The sequence below is a fragment of the Macaca nemestrina genome, chromosome 13 (genome assembly GCF_043159975.1).
Source record: "Macaca nemestrina isolate mMacNem1 chromosome 13, mMacNem.hap1, whole genome shotgun sequence".
NCBI classification, from domain to species: Eukaryota; Metazoa; Chordata; class Mammalia; order Primates; family Cercopithecidae; genus Macaca; species Macaca nemestrina.
This window is the reverse complement of record NC_092137.1, coordinates 67,674,718-67,688,317: the sequence shown is the minus strand read 5'-3', so window position 1 is coordinate 67,688,317 and position 13,600 is coordinate 67,674,718.

Sequence of the window (13,600 nt, the reverse complement as noted above, 5' to 3'; positions counted from 1 at the left end):
TAAGCATTTGCTTGTCTGTAAAGGATTTTATTTCTCCTTCACTTATGAAACTTAGTTTGGCTGGATATGAAATTCTGGGTTTAAAATCTTTTCTTTAAGAATGTTGACTATTGGCCCCCACTCTCTTCTGGCTTGTAGAGTTTCTGCCGAGAGATCTGCTGTTAGTCTGATGGGCTTCCCTTTGACCATAGTATTATTCTTTAATCTCTATGTGCTTATAAGATTGCAATCTAATATCATTACAAGTCATCCCTTCTGTTTAAAGTACAAATCCATCAGAATTAGTTCCCAGATTGTATTAATTCTTTAAGAATTAAAATAACTATTAGCAAGAGAGAAATGAAAAATCTAGGAAAAAGAACAACATAGCATATATATTGTACGCATGCACACACACACACCCACTCACACAGGCTGGCCTGTTGACTGCTCCAGGCAATGTAGGAATGGGAAGTACGTTTTCTGTTGAGGTTAATATTTTGTGGATTTTTTTAAACCATTGTAAGAAAACCTGCAATAAACTTAAGAGTAGAAAAAATACTTTTGCTGTTAGGAAAGATAAAAGAAAGTTATCATATATTATGCTCTATAGATTGTTTCTTTCGCTGGTACCAAAAGAATTGGGCCATGTTTGAAGATCTGAATTTAATTAAGTCTACACAGAATATAGTTTAAAGGTGTGAAGACTTTGCTATTAATATGATAAATAATTTTTCTTAAGACATTGTTTATCTACAGAGAGACCACCATATTCAAGATTTAAGGTAGATTATTTTTGTTCACATCATTTTGAGCTTAGGTTTTGCTTGATACATTCACAAGAAGGGAGCCTTTAATTTATATATTCTGTAAGAATAATTAATAGCTAATTTGCAGATTAAAAAGAAAATCCTGGCCAGGTGCGGTGGCTCACGCCTGTAATCCCAGCACTTTGGGAGGCCGAGGCGGGCAAATCACGAGGTCAGGAGATCAAGACCATCCTGGCTAATACGCTGAAACTCTGTCTCTACTAAAAATGCAAAAAAATTAGCCAGGCCTGGTGGCATATGCCTGTAGTCCCAGCTACTTGGGAGGCTGAGGCAGGAGAATCACTTGAATCCGGGAGGTGGAGGTTGCAGTGAGCCGAGATTATGCCACTGTACTCCATCCTAGGCGACAGAGCGAGACTCTGTCTCAAAAAAAAAAATTCCTTTTTTGTTTTTCCACAAAAATTATTTTCTATGTTTTCCTTGAAGGTTTTCCAAGGAAAACTTTGGAAACCATGTCATTTCCCTCTCCCTTGGATTACTTTTAATAATCTCAAGACAGCGTGGATTGGCTTGCAAAGACTAATAGTTGACTTCATGTCCCAGAAACATCAGAGAATGTTGATCATGTTGAGAGCTGCCCCTTTGTAGGCATCTACTGGGTTTCCTGGAAGTGAAAACTTGTAATTTTCAAGTATGGCATGGGAATAGTTGCTCTGAAATACATTCCAGAACTGTCAAGATTAGGTCTTCATAAGAAGTCAGGTCTGAAGAAGTCATTCATTCAAGGTGATGTTTAGTTAGTAGAAATCAGTGAAGGCAATTGCAGAGGTCAAAGATCATGACCCCACGTTCTAATGACTGGAATTGTAAATTCAGTAAATAATCATTATCATTCTTAACTATTGTCCCTCTTGATCAGAACCTAGTTCTAGGTATAAGAATAATGCTACAGCACAATCAAGTTGGGGAACAGCCATTTTGGCCTCTCGGTCCAAGCATCCATTGTAACAAGACAACTCATTCTGATGTCCCATGATCATGAAAGGAGCCCATGGTAGGATTGAATGAACACTGGTCTCTTAGAAATACTTAGGCTGAATCATGAGGGCCAGGGCCCAAGCCTTTAGTTGGGTCTACTGCTTGAATAGGGCGGCCTTATACAACCAAAATGGCCTAGATTTCCAGCACATTTCCCTGATGCTCTGCAATATTTATCTTTTTCTTGCAAGAGCTCGTTAGCAAGATGGAAGATGTTCAGGTTACTCATGAATGTACATATTATAGACTTCTCTTTATGAGTGTATGTGTCAGTTCATTTTTGTATTGCTATAAATACCTGAGGCTTGGTAATTTATAAAGTAAAGAGGTTTAATTAGCTCACAGTTCTGTAGGCTGTATAGGAAGCATGGTACTGGCATATGCTCAGTTTCTGGTAGGGCCATAGGGAGCTTTTACTCATGGCAGAAGGCCAAGGGGGAACAGGCATGGTGAGAGAGGGAGCAAGAGAGAGAAGCGGGAGGTCCCAGACTCTCTAAGCAACTAGGTCTATTGTGAACTAACTGAGTGAGAACTCAGTCATCACCAAGGGGATGGTGCTAAACCATTCATGAGAGATCTGCCCCCATCATCCAATACCTCCCACCAGGCCCCACCTCCAACATTGAAGATCACATTTCAACATGATATTTGAAAGGGACACACCTCCAAATCCTATCAGTATATGAATTATGTTGAAATATACTTTTCTGGGAGAATATAGGGGAGGTAGGGCCCGTGGTTTGCTCATAAAAATATTTCAAAAATTGTGAAAGCTATCATTAAAAATTAATTTATATATAAATCTGTACTAAATATAAGATCTTAAAAACAACATTTGTAAATAATCAAAACTCACCATTTCATAATTATTTTACTACATTTTACTAATATCTATGCTTTTGAGTTTGTGTCTGTTGTGTCTGTATGGGAGAAATATTCTATGGTGGTCTGCTATTGTCATTATGTATCTTTTCTCAGTTCAGTGTATTCAGTGATGTCACCTTGGTAGCTTGAAATTAGCCATGATGGGAATAGTCACACCATGGAAACTGGTGAGCACTACAAATAAAGGCTTGATTTATTGTTTGTTGATTGCCTAGACCTTAGACAGTTCCACAGGAAATGCACATTAAACTTAATGTTTAATTGACTATAAATTGACTATAACCAGCACGGTGTGAATGGACCAAAAAATGAGGAAATACTCTTCAAGTATTCAAAAACAATTCTCTGATAGAGCAAAGAAGTCACTTCATCATTGAGAAACTATTGAAGTTCCTGTATTTATCTTCATTGTTTCACTTTCTTGTTAACCAACATTTATGTCAGGACTATACTGTGGCTCATCAATTGCAGCCATAGGTTGGCTGTGAATGCAACAGTTTAGTAAAAAAAAAAACATTCTGTGAGATTCAATTAGCTATATAGAATTCACAGGAACAAATATTATGTATTTTATTATTTGCAAATCATATGCTAAGAATCCTTCATATTAGTCACAATTTATAATAATTGTATGTATGTGTCCATCTATCTATGGCTATATTACTTGTTTTAAATGAGAGATGGTTGTTAAATATTTTCCAGAATACTACTCATTGCAACCTATGGATCTAACCTTGTCTGATGTCAGTACTGCCCCTAAGGGTTCTGGGCTTGGCCATTGTGATATTTTAAGTCCATGGAGATGCCACATCACTAGTGATTAAAGCCAAAGAGGTGAAGCTTGAAGACTGAAAAATAAGAGTGAATGGTGACTTAAATTGGAGGCACACACTTGAAAAGGGACAGAGAGTAAGTCAGGATGGGAAACTAGACAGTCAGAGAAAGAATGAGATGAAGGATGGAGGTGGTTCCTGAATTCTCTCATTAAAAGAAGCCCATCTGATGTGAGGCTGCCAGATGATTTATTGTTCTGGGCACACGTGTAAAGGCATGTGTATTTTATGTATATGTACATACATTCACATTTATATACATATGTATATACACGTATGTACATATATATATATGTGTAATTGTGAATCCATCTGAAGTTCAATTTTTTGTATGAAGGGAAGACCGGGCTTGATTTATTTTCTGAAAGTCTACCAAATTTTATTAGCATGTTCATCAGTAAAATACATTTTTAGTGAGAGAGACGCTTGAAAAACAGCGGCTTAAACCAGAGGCTCTCAGACTTTTAAGTAAGCATCAGAATCTCCTGGAGGACTTGTTAAAACCCAGATTGCTGGACTGCTTCTCCAGAGTTTTTGGTTCAGTAGGTCTGGAATGGGGCCAAAGAATCTGGATTTCTAACAAGTTCCCAGATGATACCAATGCTGCTGGTCTGAGAACTACCTTCAGAATTACTGGTTTCAACAAATAAAGGATTGATGAATATCAATGGTGATATGGTTTGGCTCTGTGTCATGGGAGAGACCCAGTGGGAGGGAATTGAACCATGGGGGCAGGTCTTTCCCTTGCTGTTTTCATAATAGTGATTAAGTTTCACGAGATCTGATGGTTTTATAAAGGGGAGTCCCCTGCACATGCTCTCTTGCCTGCTGTCATGTAAAACATGACTTTTCTCCTCCTTTGCCTTCCACCATGATTGTGAGGTCTTGCCAGCCATGTGGAACTGTGAGTCCACTAAATGCTTTTTTCTTTATAAATTACCCAGTCTCAGGGATGTCTTTATTAGCAGCATGAAAATGGACTAATACAAATGGATATAAAAAACTGACTGTCTAGAGGTAGGCCATGCAGGGTGTGGTGGTTGTGTGATACTTTGGGAACCTCTTGTCCTTGACTTTTTCTCCCCAATAATCCTGAAAGTGTGGCTTTAGGCCTCATGGTCTTACGTGGCTCCTGCAATTTCATGTTTCTTTCAAGAAGAAGAGGAACAGCCTCCCCCTAAACTCCCCTCCCCTTCCAATTCTTCAGCCCCCATCCGGGGATTTCTGCTTACAGGGTTTTGGCTAGAACTGTGACACATAGCGACTTTTACCTTTAATAATGACTTGAAAATATAGATTATTTTTGCTTTTCATTTTCTTAAACTAGATACATTTCTACCGAAAACAAAACTGGACATGGTAGACATTTATGTGTTCTTAGTAATTTCAGTGGCAGTGTTTCTAGTGTCTCATCATTAAGATGTTGGCTTCTCATATAGACAAAGATTCTCTCTTGACCAAATTCTGCTTAGGCCCCTGTGAACTCTTTCAGCTAGGCCTCAGTTTTTGGATTTTCATGTTCATCTCTGCATTGTACAGTTTTAGCAAGAATCCTGCCAAGTCAGTTTAACTAAAATCCCCCACCATCAATATCTGATCACCTTCAATATCTAATGGAGTTCCTTCCTCATCCTCCACCATCCGCATGGTGATATCTGAATACCTTGGCCTGCCTTGACAAGAATTCTGTTAAGTTTGTTCGGCCAGGATCCCCTCTTACCCCTGATGTATTCTCTTACTAGCGTTCCATCCGCTGACCCACACTCTGCTCCTTGGCTGTAGATTCCCACTTGCTCATTCTATATTTGGAATTAAGCCCAGTTCTATATTGAAGTCTCATTTCCTGCATTGTAATAGTCCTGAATAAGATCTGTTTTTATTGCTTTAACTACTATCCAGCTCTGTTTTTTCGTTGACAATATTAAGGAGATATCTTACTTTCCTTTCTCACTAATAAAAGGATATCAAGGCCAGGCATGTTGGCTCATGCCTGTAATCCCAGCACTTTGGGAGGCATAGGTGGGTGGATCACCTGAGGTTAGGAGATCGAGACCAGACTGACCAACATGGTGAAGCCCCATCTCTACTAAAAATACAAAATTAGCTGGGTGTGGTGGTGCATGCCTGTAATCCCAGCTACTCGGGAGGCTGAGGCAGGAGAATTGCTTGAACTCAGGAGGCGGAGGTTGCAGTGAGCTGAGATTGCGCCATTGCACTCCAGCATGGACAACAAGGGCAAATAAAACTCCATCTCAAAAACAAACAAACAAAAAACAAAGGCTATCAAGAATAGGTTCTTTAAATGTGATTATATGCTTTTCTTATTTCATGTATTTATGTAGCTGGACTCATTGCATTGGTACATGTCGTAATAATAGATTATCATTGTATTTATATATGATTACTTTCTTATGATGTATTCAATTTTATTGCATATATTTTGTTCAGATTTTTATACTGTTTTTCATTAATTAAATTGATATGTAGTTGACTTCAGAGTTATATTTAACAGTTTTATATCAGAGTTATTCTAGCTTTACCAAAAAATAGCTATTAAGTGTGTAGTGTGTCCCTGGGAATCTACTAAGCTGAGGTTTATATGCATTATCCCTTTTAAGTTTCACAGCAATTTTATGAAATCTATGCCTTAATTGTTATTCTGTTTTAGATAAGAATATTGAGTTTGAGAGAGCTTGTCTAAGGCCATTGATCTAGATATTCTAAGGCTGTTATTCCCTAGATTGATTTTTAATTTATTTGTTTCACTAGGAAGCCTTCCATCTTTTGTTGCGTTGTAGAATAGTTTGTCGTGTGGAAATTATTGATTTCTCAGATGATTTAAATAATTTATCTATAATATAAATCCAGGTATTTATTATCTGATTCTGTAGTCATTTGAGGAATTTTTTAATGATAATTTAGCATTTTATTTACAGTTGAACTAGATTTTCAATGTCTTCCTTGTCATTGAAATTGTCAAATTTATTAGCATAGAGTTGAACACAAAATACACACATAAAAATCACCTCCGTAGTTGTCACAATCTCTTTCTATTAAAATTATTAAATTATTATAATTAAATTATATTTTCCTCAAAGAACTAGACTATGGCTTTATCTATCAATTTTCTCTATGTTCTAATTCACTGTATTATAAATATAGGATCATTACTTTCTACCTCCTGCCTACCTTAAATACTATTATAGTTGTTTCTTCCTAATATCTTAAAATAATTAGCTATGGCTTAGTATATTTTGTGTTTCTGTAACAGAATAGCTGATACTGGGTAATTGATAAAGGAAAGAGATGGGTCAGGCATGGTGGGTCATGTCTGTAATCCCAGCACTTTGGGAGGCCAAGAGGAGGGGATAACTTGAGGCCAGAAATTCAAGACTGGCCTGGCTAACATGGCAAAACCCCATCTGTACTAAAAATACAAAAATTAGTCAGCCATGGTGGTGTACCCCTGTAATCCCAGCAGCTACTTGGGCGGCTGAGGCATAAGAATTGCTTGAACCCAGGAGACAGAGGTTGCAGTGAGCTGAGATTACACCACTGCACTCCAGCTTGGGCAGCAGAGTGAGAGTCGCATCTCAAAAAAAGAAAAAGAAAAGAAAAGAGATGTATTTGGCTTACAGTTCTGGTGACTGCAAAGTCCAAGGTTGGACGGTTGCATCTGTTGAGGGTCTCATGATTTTTCCACTCATGGTGGAAAGTGGAAGAGGAGTGGGCGTATGAAATAGAACACATGGTGAAAGAGGAAACAAGAGAGATAAACCGAGAAAGCCAGATTCTTTCTCAGCAACCCGCTCCCAAAGGAATTTATCCATTCTTGAGAGAGAGTGAGAACTCATTCACCCATGAGAGGGTATTAATCCATTTACAAGGGATATACTTCTGTGATCCAGACACTAGGCCCCACCTCCCAACGTTGCCACATTGGGGATCAAATTTCTACATGAGATTCTGCTGGGACAAACCACATTCAAACATAGTAATCTAGTTTCTCTATATATTTTATTATTTTAAAAAATTGATGCAAGTTTTTGAGTCTATCCATGTATTTTCAAATATGGCTACAGTTTGAATTCCTTACCTTTTTGTATATGTTAGTTTCCTTTTCATTGTTCTCTGTTAGTCTCTCATTTTGCATTTGATTTCTTGTTTAGTCAACAGTTATTTAAAAGAAATTATTGAAGTTAGTAAAGGGCTATGAATATTTGTCTGATTTTTTACTATTAACTTTTAGTTATTTTTTGTTTTGTTTTGTTTTATGTTATGATTAGAGAAAACCAGTACAATTTTCATTTTCTAAGTTTACTGAGGTTTTGTTTCTAGAAAATGATGAAATTATATTTTTCAAGGACGTTGTAAAAAAAGACTATATGTGTTTGTCATAGATAAAACTATGTTATATAACTTAGTTTTCTAAATGAATTTGTCAATTAAATATTTTCCACTTGATATTTCATAGACTTATAGTGGTTTATTAAGAATTCCAGTAGAGCCTATTTCTGTCCATTTCTTCTATTTCTGTCAGTATGAACTTTTTATATTATTGTAACCTGACAAAATTTTATAACTCTTATCTCTCCTTTTAGTCTTCTACATTCATTTTCTTTAACTCATATATGCTTTTATTCCTGCGTGGGTGTTTTCTTGTCAATAGTAGTATCACTCTTATACTTTTTAAATCTTTAAAAACATTTGTTGAAAATATTGTTGGCTATCTCATTTTCTTCATTTTCTTAAGGTTTTTGCTTACTTTATTTTCAATATTTTTCGTGTAAGCAACAGTTATTTGGATTTTTATAAAGTTAAATCTAAACGTTTTGTTTTTCTTAATAGGGATTTTTTTTTTTTTTTTGGAATGGGATCTTACCGTGATGCCCAAGCTGGTCTGGAACAGAGATCTTTCCTCAGCCTCCCAAGTAACTGGGATTATAGGTATGTGTGACTGCATGTGGCAATAAGAAATTTTAATCCATATACATTAATTATCATAAGTAATCTTTTAAATCTACTTTTGAGATTTTGTTTTATTTTTCTAAGTTTATTCTTCTTGTTCTTTATTAATCTGCCTTTTACTAGATGAACTATATATTTTTCAGTTGTATTTGTTTCAGGCATTTGGAAGATACAGTCCCACTTTTAGTTCTTTCAGTTTCTTTTATTCAGAGTTATTTTTTAGTTAAAATGTGAGCATATGTAAAGCTTTAATTATTCATTCAGCAAGCATTTCTGATTGGATTTTGTAAGCGAGACACTATTGTAGGCCATGAGATAGCATGGTTGGCAAATAAATAAATTCAAATTCATTGGTTTTGGCAATGATTTCTTGGATATGACACCAAAAGCACAGGCAAAGAAAATGAAAACAGACAAGTGGAACTACAACAAACTGAAAAGCTTCTACACAGCAAAGGAAACAATAAAGAGAATGACAAGTCGGTCTGTGGAATGGGAGAAAATATTTACAAATTACCTATCTGATAAAGGGTTAATATCCAAAATATATAAGGAACTCCTACAACTCAATAAGGGAAAAACAAGCAACCCAATTTAAAAATTGGCAAAGGACTTGAATAGACATTAATTCAGTCAAGACATACAAATGACCAATGGGCATATAAAAAAATACTCATCCCTAATTGTTAGGGAAATACAAATCAAACTACAATGAGGTATCATCTCACATCAGTTAAGATGGCTATTATAAAAACAAAAACAAAACAAAACAAGATAACAACTGTTGATTAGAGTGTGGAGAAAAGGAACGCTTGTACACTGTTGGTAAGAATGTAAATTGGTAACAATCACTATGGAAAACAGTGTGGAGGTCCCTTGAAAAATTAAATATAGAACTATCATATCATCCAGCAATCACACTTCTAGGTGTATACCCCAAATAATTAAAATTATGATTTTGAAGAAATATCTGTACTCCCATGTTCATTGCAACATTATTTACAATATCAAAGACACAGAAACAACCTAAATGCCCATCAACAAATTAATGGATAAAGAAAATGTGGTTTATATATACAGTGAAATATTATTCAATATTAAAAAAGAAGAAACTTCTGGCTGGGTGTGGTGGCTCATGCAGCCACAGCACTTTGGGAGGTTGAGGCAGGTGGATCACCTGAGGACAGGAGTTTGAGACCAGCCTGGCTAACATAGTGAAACCCCATCTCTACGAAAAATGCAATAATTAAGCCAGGCGTAGTGGTGGGTTCCTGTAATCCCAGCTACTTGGGAGACTGAAACAGGAGAATTGCTTGAACCTGGGTGGTGGAAGTTGTAGTGAGCTGAGATTGCACCATTGTACTCCAGCCTGGATGACAAGAATGAAACTTCATCTCAAAAAAAAAAAAAAAAAAAAAGGAAGAAGATGAAGAAGAAACTTCTAACATTTGCAACAACCAACTACATGGATGAACCTGGAGAACACTGGAGTAAGTGAAATAAGTCAGGCATAGAAGGACAAATACTGCAAGATTTTATGTATATGAGGTACCTAAATTAGTCAGATTCACTGAAGCAGAGAACAGAACAGTGGTTACCAGGAGAAGGGAGAAATGGGGGGGTTGTTCAATTGGTATGAAGATTCAGTTATGCCAGATAAATTAGTTCTAGACATCTGCCATACAGCATAATGCCTATAATCAACAATGCTGTATTGTGTACCTTAAAATTTGTGAGAAGGGTAAATCTCATGTTAAATGTTCTTACCACAAAACCAAACCAAAACAAAAAACAAAGAGACACAAATAAACTTTTGTGGGTGATGGATATGTCTATTGTCTTTATTGTGGTGGTGATTTCATGGGTGTATGCATATATCCAAACTCATCAAATTTCATACATTAAATATATGCCATTTTTATATATCAACTATATCTCAATAAAGATGTTTTCTAAAAAGACTATTAAATACATCTTTCCAAATTACAATCATGTAAAGTGTTATAAGGAGAAGTACATAGTATCGTAAGGTTGAATAAGAGGAGAAAAGTTGACTCAGACATGGAGGCCAGGCAGGCCTTGGCCCTTTAATTGTCCATCTTGTTGCTTGACTTGGCATAAAACTTTGTAACTATTTAGGGGTCATGGGCCCTGTTGAGTTTTCAGGTTGGCTAAGGCTTGGTAGCAACAACGCAGTGACTTTTGTCTTAAAAGAAAGCATTATTTCATTTATATACATCCGATTATCTTCCAAGTGACCGAGGCCAAAAGATAGCTTTCTTTACAACGATTCTGAGACTGTTTTTTTTTTTTCGCTTTGAAATGTGAATAGAAGCAAACAAATAATCCATCATCAACAACAACAGCAAAATCTATTTTTCAAAAAAGCATTTTATGACTTTTCTGAAATCTAATGCACTTTTGTACAGTTAAGAATTTAATATTCTGTCTTTCATTCTCAGCAAAACCTCTTGAAAAGGTGATAAATTTGTCCCTAATTTTGATAAAATGACTTTAATTGCAGGAGACAGTATTCATGTAGGATGCAGACATCCCCTTAATGTCAGTGTAGTCTGGTAGAGAGCATAACGAGGCTCAGTACCGCATGTATAGCTTTCATCTTCACCCTAGAAGCAAAATTAAACAAGTAGTTCATCATTTCAGGCACTCCATCTGTACCTTAGGTACCAACATGTTTTGTTCAATTGAATTTTTACTCAACAAATAAACATTTTACCATTTCGAATGTACTGGCAGCCTTTAGAATTTTCAAAAAGTGTTCATAAACTAGGAGTTTTTCTTGGATGTCATCAGTGTGAATATACAGGATAAAAACCAGGAATCTGGCAGCACAGAGGAATATTAGGATCAAATTACATCCTGAAGATAAAGGGAATAATTGTCAATTCATCTATATCCTACTTCAAAACATAAGAAGACCAACATTTCTGGACTGGATAAAATCATTTGTCAGAGGTGTTGCCTTACTTTTTCCCCTCTTCTCCAAGACACAACCGGTTCCATCATTTCCAGGGTACCTGGCTTTACCATGGTCCCCATAGCTGTGAGGATCTTCTTTTTGTTTGGATTTGAGATAAGCAAATTTGGAAGATGCTTTTAGATAAGGATTGTGTATTAGAAACTAATTCAACTTTGCTAAAATTATCTAGTCTGCACAGTGAACCTCCTTTTTCACACAGATTTGTGCTGATGTATTCTTAGGATGTACAATTGTAAGGTCAACTTTACAATCATTGTGTTTCATAACACATAACAATGTGATGCATTTCCTTGAATGCCTTTACATTGGTCTTGAAACCGTCTTGAGCCAGGAATCAGCAATCTGTCCTACCCCCCAAAATGAAAGTAACTTTAAAACCACTAGCAAAGAAAGCCTATTTCTGTGTCTTTTTCTTCTCTTTCTTTACTCTATTTTTTCTTAGCAATTGGCCTATTTATCTCAAATTGTGTTCTCCACTTAGCAAAACAAAACAAAACAAAAAAATTTTATCTGTAAAACCACTGCATGGGAGAAGTATAAATCAGAGCAGTGAGACAAGAAGCAGGCGTGTTGAGGATTGCTGGCACCATTCTTTCTGCAGTTGTACTATCTTTAACATGAGAAAGAAAAAAAAGTGGTACTGGAGACCAAGTTCCATCAAAATAATGGAAAAAACCAAAAAAGCAGAAAATCTTGAAATTCATGAGATGTATAATCTAAATTAGGAGACAGGCAGAGGGAATTCCTAGGACTATTAGGAGGCGATGGCGCAAGATATTAGTGGTGCAATTTATTTCTACTCCAGATAAAAGCAGAATGAAAGTTCTCAGAAGGGAAGTCTTCAAAAATAAAACACAAAAACAGAGAACTTATGTCTGATGAAATATTATTCTGACAACTGGCAAGTGTGCGAAAAATTAGCAATAAATATAAGTAAAAATGAAATAAATGAAAACAGGCAGGAATCAGAGATGTCAGGTGGCCTAGACAGGGATTCCCAATTGTGGCAAAGTGAAGAGGCTGGCAAATATTCTCCCACTAATATAAGTATGAAACTGGACACATTTAAATATAAACAGACAAACCACACATATTTCAGGGCTCTGGAAATTAAACAAATACAAACAACAAATTGAGAATTTACTAATTAAAAAAAAAAATCACTCTACTTCAGTTAAGCACGATGGAAGTCTGTGCCATTCTTGCCTGGGGCGATTCCCGTCCAATCCTTCAGTCATTTGGCATGATAGTTCTGTCCGGTGGGGCTGGTCATAAAATTATTAATAGCAGCTTTGCTGCTGTAGAGGCAGACTTGATTTGGAGTGCAGAGCAAAAAACTCCCGTATCCAAATAGGAAAAGAATAATGAAAGCCATAATACTGCAATGAAAGACTGAAGTTGTTATCCTTGGTGGGGTGAACAGCAGAACCAATGGCACCATGGAAGAGCTAGCTGAGGTCTTCATAACACATCACTGGCAGACTGGGAGGCCTTGCATATGTACAGAGGAGACCTGTAAGGACACTACAGGAAGTAAAAGCCTGATAGGTGGATGTGCTGCCATCACACAAACAGATCTATCAATGGGGTATAAGCCCTACTGGCTCAAGGTGCCAGAGCACAACATCTGGCAAGTCTTGGGGTGACCACTAAGCTATACATACTCTGTTGATTCCCAATCTAGTCTGACGGAGAAAAAATGAGAGAAGACACAAACTATTATAGCAAATTCAAGAATAAAAGAGAACACATCACTACCACCCCTCAAAAATTAAAATAATTGTAAGAAAATATTATCAACGATTAAAATTTTGAATAAAGCCCTGGAAGAAATGAGGGAACATGCCATGTAGATATCTGGAGAAAGAGCATTCCAGGAAAGAAATAGCAAGTGCAAAGGCCCTGGTCAGAAGCCTACCTGGTGGGTTGAAAAACAGTGATCGGACTCTTTGGCTAAAGCAGAGAGAAACAAGAGAGCGTAACAGAAGATGAGGTCAGAAACAGGAAAGAATCTGGAACCCAGATCACATGAGGCCTTATAAACTTTGGAAAAAGGTTAGCAGTTTTTAAAAAGTGAAACATAAACTTATTGTACAACTCAGAAATTCCATGCCTAGATATCTACC